The sequence below is a fragment of the Pituophis catenifer genome, unplaced genomic scaffold, assembly GCF_029215685.1.
Source record: "Pituophis catenifer annectens isolate HBS135680 unplaced genomic scaffold, rPitCat1.0.hap2 SCAF_14, whole genome shotgun sequence".
NCBI lineage: Eukaryota > Metazoa > Chordata > Lepidosauria > Squamata > Colubridae > Pituophis > Pituophis catenifer.
Genome location: NW_027256894.1, coordinates 17,060,027 through 17,073,564, shown reverse-complemented (window position 1 = coordinate 17,073,564; position 13,538 = coordinate 17,060,027). Strand labels below are relative to the sequence as shown.

Sequence of the window (13,538 nt, the reverse complement as noted above, 5' to 3'; positions counted from 1 at the left end):
AATGGGCGTGAACTGGCCGTAAGTCCCTCCTTCCCTCCCCAACCTGGTTGACACTCGATCCTCATTTGCATATGTGGGTCTCCAGTCCTGCTCGCCCACCAGAAATTCTGAAAGATTAAATCGCTTCCTTTGCTGGATCTGATTAGAGTCAGCCTTTGAATTGGGGAGGTGGAAGCAGCGGCCTGTCAGCCTTTCCATCAATTACGGATGGAAACAGAGCAAGGCTCATCATCCTGGCCCTTTCCTTCCTCTTCCTCGTCCTCTGAAAGTGGAAGGCTTGAAATGCCAAAAAGAAGCAAAACTTATTTCTCCTCCCGTCTCTTTCCCTTTACAGAACTGCTCTATAGGTCCCCGTTGGCTAAACTGAGAAAGTTCTAAAAAGGTGACCCCCCCGTTCCTGAGGAATAAACCCCTGGGACTCCCCTGATGCTTTGCCACCTTCTCTTCGGTTCCTTTTCTACTGGTTTTGAACTTCGGCCTTCGTAGACAGCAAAAACAAAAGCTGAACGGATGTGTGACACAGTGCGCTTCGGAATTTCTGGGGGACTCTCGCTTTAGTAATTTGGGGGTAAGTGACAATGTTGTTGGTTGGGTTGGGTTAGTCCCAGCAACAGCCTTGCCTTAAAACTAGTGAGTCACTCTTCCCCACCTCCCTCCCGGTTGTGTGTAGTAGTAGATAACCCACTGCCTTTCCTGCTGTATAATTTCTGTTGGACGTGCATGAAATAAAATGCCAGCCTTGTGCAGTTCTGGTGTGCTCCCGACATTGTATCAGATTTATGGAGGGGTGGCAGTGGAGGCAGAATCTAATCCAGAACAGGGCATAAAGGGAAGATACATTTATTTTTATTTCTGTGTACATCAGCAGTAAAAACAACTGACTGGCTACAATCCACGGATAAATGCTGGGCTTTGAAGATTAACGTTTCTGGAGAGTTTACTATTGCTCTTGCCAGTTGAGCTCCCCATCAAAAGTATCCTAAGAGTTGCTCGAGCTAATGTTACCCCTTTCCAAAATAAATCCTCGGGGATGGTTATATAAATGTTATTTGGCACGCCTTTTCAGAAAAAAAAAAAAAAAAAAAAGCAGCCAAGCTGAGCTTTGCAAACTTTTTCAGAAGTTTTTGCTGAAACTCTTTGCTGATCAAAACATAAGCCGCGCTTATGCTCGGAGGAGCTTACGGTTTGAGAACGTTGCTTTGAATGGCAATAATAATTCTGCAATATTTCTGTGCAGCTGCACGCAGGTTATCAAAGCTACCAATGTTTGCTCTTTTCTTGCTGGGGTGTGGGATTGCTTCCAAACCTATAGGATAATTTTAAAAGAGAGCTTAGTTTTGAAAACGTGTTCAGGCAAGGACTCTCAAACTTTTATCTTGTGCACACAATAATGGAAAGGGTGTCCCTTCGTTGCTGTTGCATTACCTCTGCTTTGAAAGAGAACTCGGGTTTTTAGTTCTGCAGAAAATCCAGCAAACCACCATGTTTAATGTATCGAGTGAGGGGTGTTTTATATTCAGCTGGCAGGCCCTGTGCAAATATTTATTCTGCCTCCAATAAATAGAAATTTACAGAAGTAGGCTATTTTTTTCCCTCTCTCTTGTCTATCATAAACTTTAACTAACATCGCCAAATGTCTTAACAGAAAGCTGAGCTATAGAAATTCACCTGGAAAATTTTCAAGGCAGGAAACCTGACAGGGAAAGCTAGAGGTTTGTTTTAAATGCCTTCTTGCTTTGAGGTGCATCTTTGGTTCCTTAAGCAAGTTGTCATCCTTTCCTTCCTACCTGAGCTCATCTGTTACCCTCCCTGTCAACGTTGCATCACATCCTCAGCATGCTTTGTGCGATGGAAGTTTCTCTGCCAGACAAACAGGCAATGCTCCGGTCTGTTTCTGTTCCAACAGCTAACTTCCCAGAATACATTTTCCCTTCCCTATTGAATCACGATAAGACCATGGGCTTGCCCGGCTGAAAATATTCTAGCTTTTTAGCTCTTATTTGGCTGCTACTTCTCAGCTGTCATTCCAAGCAGAGAGTCCTTCTGTGAGGAAGGGAAAGGAAACATCATATAAGGATGCAAGGGGACCAAGGGGTGCAGATGAAGTGGGGAGTCAATAGTCCAATATTTGAGGAGGGGGGGGTATGGCTTTTATTAGTAGTAGTATTACTCTGTTGCTTTGCATGTACATTAAGAGCTTCTGCACCGGAGACAAATTCCTTGTGTGTCTCATCACACTTGGCCAAATAAAGCCTATTCTATTCTATTCTATTCTATTCTATTCTATTCTATTCTATTCTATTCTATTCTATTCTATTCTATTCTATTCTATTCTTATTCTATTCTACTTTATTCTTATTCTACTCTACTCTATTCTTACTCTACTCTACTCTACTCTATTCTTATTCTAGTCTAGTCTAGTCTAGTCTAGTCTAGTCTAGTCTAGTCTACTCTACTCTACTCTACTCTACTCTACTCTACTCTACTCTACTCTACTCTACTCTACTCTACTCTATTTATGGTTCTGTGGGTTTATTGTTGTGAGCCCCACAGAGGGCCATGCAAATCTTTTAAATAAATTCAAAGTTTGCACATTTTTTTTTTAAAAAAAATGTTATGCTGTTGTCACAGTTCCGACAAGTCCGTCTGAGCGATCTTGATTGTAGGCTTGGTTTTGTTTGCAAGAGGATAGGCCTCAAGCCTAGAATGTCTACTCCGCTTATCAGGAGGCCAAATACAGCACTTAAAACTGAGTGCAAAAGATATTAAGCATTTTTCAGCCAGGAAATTGGAGTTAAGTGCCAGAACTGACTGTGCAAAAATCCATGACTGAGTTATTTCAGGTCAGTCGTTTTTGTTGTTGCTACAGTATTGTTCAGAAGATGGGAGTAGTCGGCCTTCCTTTCTGATCTTCAATGTTTTTACTACACACTCTGGTGTCAACCTGTTGCTTGAAACGGCCGACAACCTTTCATTTAGTGATCCTTCTAAGTTACAACGGCACTGAAAAGAGTGACTTATGATCAATGTTCACGCTTACAATTATTGCAGCATCCCCATTCTAGTCATGTGATCAGAATTACTCTGATGCTTGGAAACTGGCATGTCTTTATGACGGTTGCAGTGTCCCGGGGTTGTGTGATCCCATTTTGCGACTGTTGAACAAGCCAAGTCCATGGGGAAGCCGGATTCACTTTACAACCCTGTTACTAACTTAATGACTTAAGTGATTGGCTTAAGAACTGTGGCAAAAGAAAAGTCGTAAAATGGGTCGCTTAAAAACTGTCTCGCTTAGCAACAGACATTTGGGTCGTAGGTCGAGAGCTATGTGTACTTCAGAGCAGATGAAACCTAGGCTGGAACTCTCACTATAGAAGTCTTCCGGTTTCCAACAGTTAGCAACCAAGAGAGTTTCAAGCAGTGGTGAAATCCAAATTTTTTTACTACCGGTTCTGTGGGTGTGGCTCGGTGGGTGTGGTGTGGCTTGGTGGGCGTGGCTTGGTGGGTGTGGTAGGGGAAGGATACTGCAAAATCCCCATTCCCACCCCACTCTGGGGCCAGCCAGAGGTGGTATTTGCCGGTTCGCCGAACTACTCAAAATTTCCGCTACCAGTTCTCCAGAACCTGTCAGAACCTGCTGGATTTCACCCCTGGTTTCAAGTCAGGCACAAATGCTATGAAGGGACATCCTCCCATCTTTATCCCCCACAAGGGTTGACCATCATCAGATCTTTACTGTGTGGATTTATCAGATCTTGGGTGATAATAACAAGCATTGCAAAACTCAACGCAGTTAAGCTTCACAACTGGCTGTGTCTTGACTGTCTTCAGCCATTGTGTTAAACCACCGTGCAACTTATTTGGTTGTAGCTTTGCGTGCGCTTAGTCATGATGATTTAGAAACCAAGGTTTCTGGGTTGTGTGCACGTGTGGTTTATTTATGAAACTGTTCCAAAGCACGCCATCCGTTTAGAACATGTATGAAGCAGGGGTGAAATCCAGCAAGTTCTGACAGGTTCTCTAGAACCGGTAGCGGAAATTTTGAGCAGTTCGGAGAACCGGCAAATACCACCTCTGGCTGGTCCCAGTGTGGGATAGGAATGGAGATCTTGCAATATCTTTCCCCCAGGAGTGGGGAGGGAATGGAGATTTTGCAGTATCCTTCCCCTGCCATGCCCACCAAGCCACGCCCACCAAGTCACACCATGCCCACCAAGCCACGTCCACAGAACCGGTAGTAATAAAATTTGAATTTCACCACTGGTACAAAGCCAGTCCTTGTGTAAGCAAATCTTAACTATAGTCCAAGTGGTGATTTCTTATTTCTTATTTTTAGCCCTGTTGTTGGTTAATTGTGTTACGAAAATCCAAAATCTAATGTATCAAGAGACAGAGATAAGGTTTGTGTCCAAGCCATGGCTGCCAAACTTCTTAACTGTTTTCCTTCCCCTCCTAGACTGCTAGATTTTTAGTTGTTGTTTTTTTTTTTTTTAAATGACAGGATAAGAAGTAGATAGATTTCTCTACTCCTTTCAATATCCAGCAAGGAAATAAATACCAGTTGAGCATGGATTTATTGTGAAAATTCTGAGAGCTTTATGCATGTCTGGGTTGGGTTGTTGAGTTTTTTTGTTGTTTTTGTTTTTATGTAAATAAAATGTATTATCACCATTATGGCTTTGATCTGCAATTGCAACGACTCGCAAAAGATGGCTTCTTAATTACTATTTTTGCTCCATTAAGAAACAAAGCGATTACATATCTGCTCATTACATATATGTTGCAATATTTTCAGGATCAGACTCAATAAAGATAATAGAAGTTAAAGATTTAAATATATTTCTCTTTAATCATAATAGGCATTCTATATTCGCTGAATATTTAAGATAGAAGCAAGGAAAATGGGGAGGATGGCTCCTTTTATATACAAGGGGCGGAGCCAGGAATGGGAGTGGTAAATTATGAATACATTAAAGTCCAAGGAATAAGTTAACCCCTGATGTTCCATATATACATTATTTACACATTAGAGAATAAGGCATTTACATCTGACAAATCCCCCTCTAAATGCCGGTTCGTTATACAACACCAGTTACATTCAGATTCAGGACAATATAATACATATAATTTAGAAGTTAAATATTTGTGTTGTTTAGAAGGTAAGGGTTTTGTTAATATGTCAGCTAATTGCTCAGAAGTATCACAATGTATTGCTTTGATGAATCCGTCTTGAGATAGTTGTCTCACGTGCTTAAATTTTATATCAATATGCCTGGACCTTTGTCCAATTGCATCGGATCTAGAAATTTCAATGGCCGCTTTATTGTCTTCATGCATAATAAATGGTAAAGTAGGTTTCTTCCAAACATCTGTGATCAAATCATTGAACCATACAAGGTTATTTGCAGCTTTAGACAAGCAAACATATTCCGCTTCTGTGGTAGAGGTGGCTACCAGTTCTTGTTTACCAGTATACCAGTAAACTGGACAATCGTTCAATAGAAAAACATAACCAGAGGTACTCTTTCTGCATGATGTATCACCAGCCCAATCTGCATCAGCATAACAAGTAATTTTTGGTTCTTTGTCATTATTGGGTTCCAATATTAAACAAAAATCTAATGTACTTTTCAGATATCTTAAAATTCTTTTGACAGCTTCCCAATGATACAAGGTTGGTTTGCTAACATATCTTGACAATAAATTAAGAGGTAATGCAATATCTGGCCTAGTCCAATTAGATATATAAAGGAGTGAACCTATAACTGATCTGTAAAATGTGTTGTCTTTAAACTCAGGGGAAGATTCATCATTGTTTCTAAGAAAATCAGTTTGCATAGGTGTGTCACATGTTTTGGCATTATTTAAGTTACATTTGTTTAGGAGTTCAATGATTTTATCTTTCTGAGTAAGTTTGAATCCCCTTTTTGTTTTGTTAATTTGTACACCAAGGTATTTATTCACTCTACCTAGTGATTTCAATGAGAAGTGTTCGTTTAACTTATTTACAAAGATTTCCCTGCTCTCTTTATGCTTTCCAATATATAAAATATCATCCACATAAATTAATACAAATTCAATATGATCATTACTCTTTTTTACAAAGAAACAGTTATCAGCAGTGGTGGCGTTGAAATCCATGGTCTTTAGTACTTTTACCAAACAATCGTACCATCTTTTGCCAGATTGCTTCAATCCGTACAGACTCTTATTTAGTAACCAAATTTCGTTCTTATTAGTGTGTTGACTGTGTGGTGCTCTTACATATATTTCCTTATCTAATTTTGCATGTAAGTATGCAGTCTGTATGTCATATTGAAACACGTCTAGATTGAGTGCAGATGCTACTACAAGAGCTGTTTTGACACTCTCTGTTCTCACTGTGGGTGAATATGTGTCAGTATAGTCTTCTGGATATTTTTGTGCATAACCTTGTGCAACTAGTCTGGCCTTGTATAAGGTATTACCTCCTTCTAAATTCTTAATTTTATAAATCCACCTGGTACCTATAATTGTTTTATCCTTAGGTGCGATCGCAGGTGTGAATACATTTAATCCTTGTAAACTTTCCATTTCTTTTTCCATAGCTAGTTCCCATTTTTCTCTTTCTTCACGGGGAAGTTTCAATACTTCCTCATATGTATTAGGTGTTATTTGTTCTCCATCCATATGCATAATATAATCTTTGTATTTATTTGGTATTTGGTTTCTATTATTTCTAATATTTCTTTCAGGTTTGCTATGGTTGTCATGCAAATATCTGGCTTCCTTTTTTGTTAATGTGTCTGTCTTTATTTTATGCTGACTATTTGTCCAAGTTTTGGTTTTGTTCTTACTTTTATTAATATTTTGATTTTCTGTTGTTCCTTCCTCACAAGATATATTATCTTTGCTTTTATTAGGAAAAATTTCATTAAGGTGCAACTTAGACCAATTGGCCTGCTCATGAAACACAGCTGTTCTGGATACTATAAATTTGTTATTATTATCGATGAATCTGTACCCTTTGGTTCCAGTTTCGTATCCCATGAATCTTAATCTCCTGGATACGTTTTCTCCCTTTCTCCTCAATTGTTTAGGTATGTGCACGTCTGCAGTAACTCCAAATATGTGCATGTGTGCTAATTTAGGTTTTCTATTGTACATCACCTCATATGGTGTCTTATTCACAATACTGGACCATGTTCTATTTTGAGTGTAATTTGAATAATGTAAGGCTTCTGACCAAAATTGTTTGCCTAAACCAGCATCCTCTAATGTGCATCTAATCATGGTTTGTAGTGTGGAGTTCTTTCTCTCTGCAATCCCATTTTGAAAGGCAGAAAATGGATTGGACGTGAAATGTAGCATCCCTCTATCCTTTAACCATTGGGAGAATTCTTTAGACATGAATTCACATCCCCTATCTGTCATAATTTGTTTTATTCTGATATTATGTTGTGTTTCTATGCGTTTGTAGAATTCCTTAAATTTCTGAAAGGTTTCATCCTTGTGCTTTAATGTGTAAACAAAACCATAGCGACTGTAATCATCCACTATTGTTAGGAAGTAACGTTTTCTATAGGTAATTGATGGAGTTAATGGACCAACTAAGTCCATATGTACCAAATCAAAAATATTGTTAGTTGATCTGTTAGATTTTTTTGGTCTGGGACTGGTTTTTAGTTTGGTGGATTTACATACTGAGCATTCTAAATAATTTTCACAATTTTTTATTTTTACACCTTCTGCGTGTTCAGTCATTTTTTGTACTACAGGAAAGCTTGCATGTCCTAACTTCCTATGTAAGATGTGAGCACACTCATCATGAATTGGTTTACCTATTTTTGGTTTCTTCTCATTGTGTGTATTTTTGTTATCATGAGTTATTTTACATTCATCATTGTCACTGTTACTGACATTTTCATCATCTGCTTCAATACAATCTTCCATATTTGAATCAATGTTATGTAACCATCTTTCTTTGGTTATCAGATAGGGTAGACCCCCTTTTATCATCACAGTGCCTACATTTGTTTTGTTCTTTTCTATAGTTGCTTTCCCCTTTGAGAAAACTATATTGATGTCAGATTCTCTGCTTAGTTTTATAGCACTTAGTATGTTGTGAGGTATTTCTGGGATTAATAATACCCCCTCTATTTTCCCTAAACCAGGCAAGGTCACATTTCCTCTGCCTAATACTTGAACCTTTTCTTGATTAGCTACCTTTATCACAAATTTATCTTCTGTAAATGAAGATAATATACTTTTGTTATTAGTGGTGTGATTTGTTGCACCTGAATCAATAAGCCAATTATTGTTCTCATCTTGTTGTGTTTTGGTGCTGTCTTGTTTATTTAGCCCATTTAGTGACCCAGATTTTCTCTCTTTAGAATTTTCTCTACCCCCTCTACTTTCTCTGTAGTTTGGTGGACTTCTATATTTGTGTCTATCTGTGGAAGATTGTCTGTAATTGTATTTGCTCCTATATTCTGGCCTATGTCTCTCCCTTGGGACTTTGGGACAGTCTCTTCTACTGTGTTCCCTGGATCCACAATTGTGGCATCTAAATGCCTCATTATATTTATCTTGAAAGACTACTTTCCTAAAAGGTTTGTGTTCTGTTTGGTTACTGGAACGATTTTTTCTTGAATTGTCTTCTGCTATCAATTTGTTAGATAGACTTTCTATTGATAAATATCCCAAATTAATGGTATCTAAGTGTGACATAAAGCTATCCCATGATGGATCAAGTGAATTGATAATAACACTTTTCATAGTTTGATCTGAAATCACTTCCCCCCTTAATTGCAGCTCAGCTCTTATTTTGTTTAGATTTATCAAATGTTCACTTATAGAAACCCCTGGTTTCACTCTAGAAGAAAAGAAATCCTTAGACATTCTTGTGGTTGTGGCTACGCTATCGCTGTGAAATAGATTAAACATGCATTGAATTATTTCTGATACAGTTAGGTTTGGTTTGATGCTATGATACATTGCAGGAGACACGCTAGAAATTATTATGAAAAATGCTCTATGATGTAAACAGTCTATTTTTAAAGTCCAAGGTCTTCTTGGAGGACTAGTTATAAAGAATAGTAAATTTTCTTTCATAAAAATAACCTGAAGCTGTTGGTACCACTCTTGTAAATTAATGCCATCAACTCTAAGTTTTGGGAAGTCACTGGGTAAGTTCCCCACATTATTTTGTCCATTACTTACAACCTGAGGCAGTCCGTGGTCTCTCAAGTGCAGGAAATTACAGAACGGCATTGGGATGCTTGTAACGAGTCTGCGCGGTTCTCTGGCCAGTTCAAGTCTTTCGGGGCCGTCTACGTAGTTTTGCACATGCGCGTTGCTCATTTCTTCTTTGGCGCCGTTGTGGAAGGTTCTCTCCATTTCAGCTCTCTCGATCTGCTCCTCTTCAGATGAGTCGGTCTCTGGCTCGGTTTTTGGGGCTTTGGTGATGGCGGCGGTTCTTCTCTTTCTCTTGTGTGTGCTGGCACTCGATTCTGTTTGCGGTGTAGGACGGAATCGGCATGGCTCTCTGGGCTCGGGTGTCGTCGTTTTCGAAGTCAGGATGGGAGCGTGCAGGTCTTGAGTTGTCGGTTTGATTGCTTGCTTCCTCGTTGATGTCTTAGAAATTTTCAATCTTGGCCCAAAAGCAGCAAAAAGTGTTTTCATTGCTGACTTTACTTGAGACTTTGTTAAATCGTCTTCACTTTCTGATTTTGGTTCATCTGAAGAGTTTGAGACTTCTTTTTCACTCTCTTCGTCTGATAGCGTTTTTCGCGCCAGGAATTTTGAACTGAGCGTTTTGATTGGCTCTGCTTCACTCTCTTTTGAAGTTCGTTGAAACCAAGATGGCTGCCGTTCAAAATTTCGCGCGGGGTCACATCTTTTCTTTTTTACAATTATTTTCTCAGTATTCATTTCACTCACAGTTTTTTGATCTTTGGGTTTTTCTTTAATGATGTTTTTCTCTCTCGCTGCTCCGCTGTTTCTCAGCATCTCCTGGAGGTCCGCGATGAGGCTTTCATCATTCTTTTGGCTTTTTAGTATTTTTAATATCTCTGACCTGAGTTCGTTATTTTCTATCTCGATTTCTTCCTGGTCGTTATTTTCACTCATCAGTTCTTCTTCTTCAGTGGTGTATTCTTCGGATTCTCTCGAAATCGCATTAGTGGATTCGTTGATCATCTCTTGATCAGTTTCTATTTCTTTGCTGTAGGCCCTGGTGTTGGGCCTATCTTTCTTGGACATTTTTAATTACTTATTGAGTCAATTAACCATCCTCTGCTACCAGCTTGTTGCAATATTTTCAGGATCAGACTCAATAAAGATAATAGAAGTTAAAGATTTAAATATATTTCTCTTTAATCATAATAGGCATTCTATATTCGCTGAATATTTAAGATAGAAGCAAGGAAAATGGGGAGGATGGCTCCTTTTATATACAAGGGGCGGAGCCAGGAATGGGAGTGGTAAATTATGAATACATTAAAGTCCAAGGAATAAGTTAACCCCTGATGTTCCATATATACATTATTTACACATTAGAGAATAAGGCATTTACATCTGACAATATATCTGTTAATTCTAGCCTAGAATGTCAACATGACTTTTTTCCCCAGTTGTAGAAATGAAAAGAAAATTCCCCCCCAGTAGCAGCTCTGGAATTTGTGGACAGGAGAGCATTTATTACAGCCAAGTATTTGGCCATAAATACTGGATGGGGAGGAACAGGCTCAGGCTCAATCCATCCAAGACCGAGTGGCTGTGGTTTCCGACGTCCCGATATAGTCAGTTGGTGCCATCAATGACTATTGGGGGCAAGTCATTGGCCCCAACAGAGAGGGTTCACAACTTGGGCATCCTCCTGGATTCACGACTATCTTTAGAAGAGCATTTGACGGCCATGACCGGGAGGATTTTTCATCAGGTTCGCCTGATTCGCCAGTTGCGTCCCTTTCTGGATCGGGACTCCCTACGCACAGTCACTCATGCCCTCGTCACCTCCCACCTCGACTATTGTAACGCTCTCTACATGGGGCTCCCCTTGAGGAGCACCCAGAGGCTCCAACTGGCGCAGAGTGCGGCCGCGCGGGTGGTAATGGGAGCGACATGGCATTCCCATGTAACACCTCTCCTGCGCGAGCTGCATTGGCTCCCGGTGGTCTTCCGGGTGCACTTCAAGGTTTTGGTTACCACCTTTAGAGCGCTCCATGGCTTAGGACCTGGTTATCTACGAGACCGCCTGCTACCACCAATAGCCTCCCACCGGCCGGTATGCTCTCCTAGAGAGGGGCTCCTCCGGGTGCCGTCAGCCAAACAATGTCGACTGGCGGCCCCTAGGGGGAGAGCCTTCTCTGTGGGGGCACCTACTATCTGGAACGAGCTCCCCCTGGAGATACGGAGGATCCCGGATCTGCGCACCTTCCACCGCGCTCTTAAAACCTTTTTATTCCACCAGGCGGGCGTGGCCTAATCTTTTCCCTCTTTTTAATTACGCAAATTTTAATTGGTTTTTTAAATGATTGGGGTTTTAATATGTTTGGGCCAAACTTGTTTAATTCGATTTTACTTTGTTTTTTAAATTTTGTATTTATGTATTTTTACTCTTTGGCTGTTCACCGCCCTGAGTCCTTCGGGAGTAGGGCGGTATATAAATTAAATAAATAAAAATAAAAAAATAAAGTATTTGTTCTTCTTATTTTATTTTATTTTCTTTTTGGTCCCTTTGAAATCCGGCATCCAAATTAAATCATCCCAATAGTTGATTCTGTCAAAAGTCCTGAGAGGACAGTCGATCTGTTTCTTTGCTTCTTGATAAACTGCTACGGTTGCCGTTAAAATTCATCTAAGCTGTTTTATGATGTTGTTACTCTGCTTGGTGAGTAGCTGCCAACTTCAGGCTAAAAAGAAAATATGTTGAGAGATCTTTGTTCCCACGTTCCGTGGAAAAACCGCCAAGTGAAAAATCTCATTTATGAACCTTATCGCACTGTTTTTCAGCCCATCTCTGCCCGTTGGGATAGGAATGCCTTTTTCCTTTCCCTTTTTTCATCCCTTAATGCTCATCCCAAACAGCTGCTCACAAAAGCCTGGGGGTTTTGTTGTGGTTGTTGCAGTTGTGGTGATTGTTGTTGTAATTTTCAAAGCTGAAGTCCTCAAAGAGAGGGAAGCCAAGGTGCTTCTATTTAGCCACTGAGCTTGTCGCTCAGAAAGGTTGGCAGTTCGGCGGTTCGAATCCCTAGTACAGGTCTCCTGCGTGAGCAGGGGGTTGGACTAGATGTCCTCCAAGTTCCCTTTCAACTCTGTCACTGTTACTTCTGGAGGTCCATTTCCATGCGACCAGAAAGATGGAATCTGAAGGGCTTTGGTTGGACTCTTTACAGCCAATAAAGTTTTCACCAGGGGTGAAATCCAGCAGGTTCTGACAGGTTCTGGAGAACCGGTAGCGGAAATTGTGAGTAGTTCGGAGAACCGGCAAATACCACCTCTGGCTGGCCCCAGAGTGGGATGGGAATGGGGATTTTGCAATATCCTTCCCCCAGGAGTGGAGAGGGAATGGGGATTTTGCAGTATCCTTCCCCCAGGAGTGGGGAGGAAATGGGGATTTTGCAGTATCCTTCCCCCAGGAGTGGGGTGGGAATGGAGATTTTGCACTATCCTTCCCCTGCCAAGCCCACCAAACCATACCACACCCACCAAAAAATGTGGATTTCATCACTGGTTTTGTCCCGTCTTTTCAAAAGTTCTACACGCAAAAAAATATGTAGAAACCACCAGATTGTTGCATATTAAACTCAACATTTGCAATGTGGGCATATGGTTTGGTGGGGGAGGGAGGGAGGGAGGGAGGGAGGGAGGGGGCGGAGGGGGAAGATGGCTTTGAAATTTAAAGACTTGTTTTGCCTCTAACAATAGACTGTCAAGATGACTTCCCAAGGTTGCAACTAACTATAATTTACAGCCGAGGCAGGGATGGGAACAACAATTTCTGATCTGCATCACATCCGGGTATGAGGTCTATTCCCCCAAACTTTTTTTTTTCCCCAGTTGCAGTAAGCTTTTTGTTAACTAAACCAGATTAGCATTTTAACAACCCCGAAGTGAACTTCCACCATTCTTTTTATCTTGGACGCTGTATGTGTTGTTAATCCATCATCTTGTCTTTGGCCACACCAAGCTATTGGCTCAATAACCCTTTGGAGTAACTATTCAGTCGTGAACAATGGAGCTGGCAGCAACCCTTCCTCCGCCCCCTCTCCTTCTATGCCACTGGCAGCATTGTCTGTCTCTGATGACTGAAGTTAACATCCAAAACTGGATGTTTCTTTTGTGTTCGCTGGGTTTAGTCACTTGCTGTAACACGGCTTAGCAGGCACACCTGCAGAGGAATAGAAGCGAGGTTACCAAGAGCTGCTGGGACTTCTGGCACTGCCAAGCTCTCCGAAGGGGTATCCTTATTGATTTGTGACATTTGTCATCGTTTTTTTCTTTTTGGTCCAACCCCCCCTCCCAAAAAAACCCCCCAAAATCTCCTTCCTTCATCT

General features: G+C 40.7%; 1 protein-coding gene across 5 annotated transcripts in view; it reads left to right on the top strand.

Annotated features, from left to right (window-relative positions):
• Positions 1-217: 217 nt before the first annotated feature.
• SEMA6D (semaphorin 6D) overlaps positions 218-13,538 on the top strand; it is an 80,259-nt gene continuing 66,938 nt past the window's right edge. For all 5 annotated transcript variants that reach the window (XM_070953859.1, XM_070953857.1, XM_070953858.1 and 2 more), the window contains exon 1: positions 218-568. The gene's annotated coding sequence lies outside the window, so the exon portion shown is untranslated. The remainder of the gene's footprint in view (positions 569-13,538) is intronic.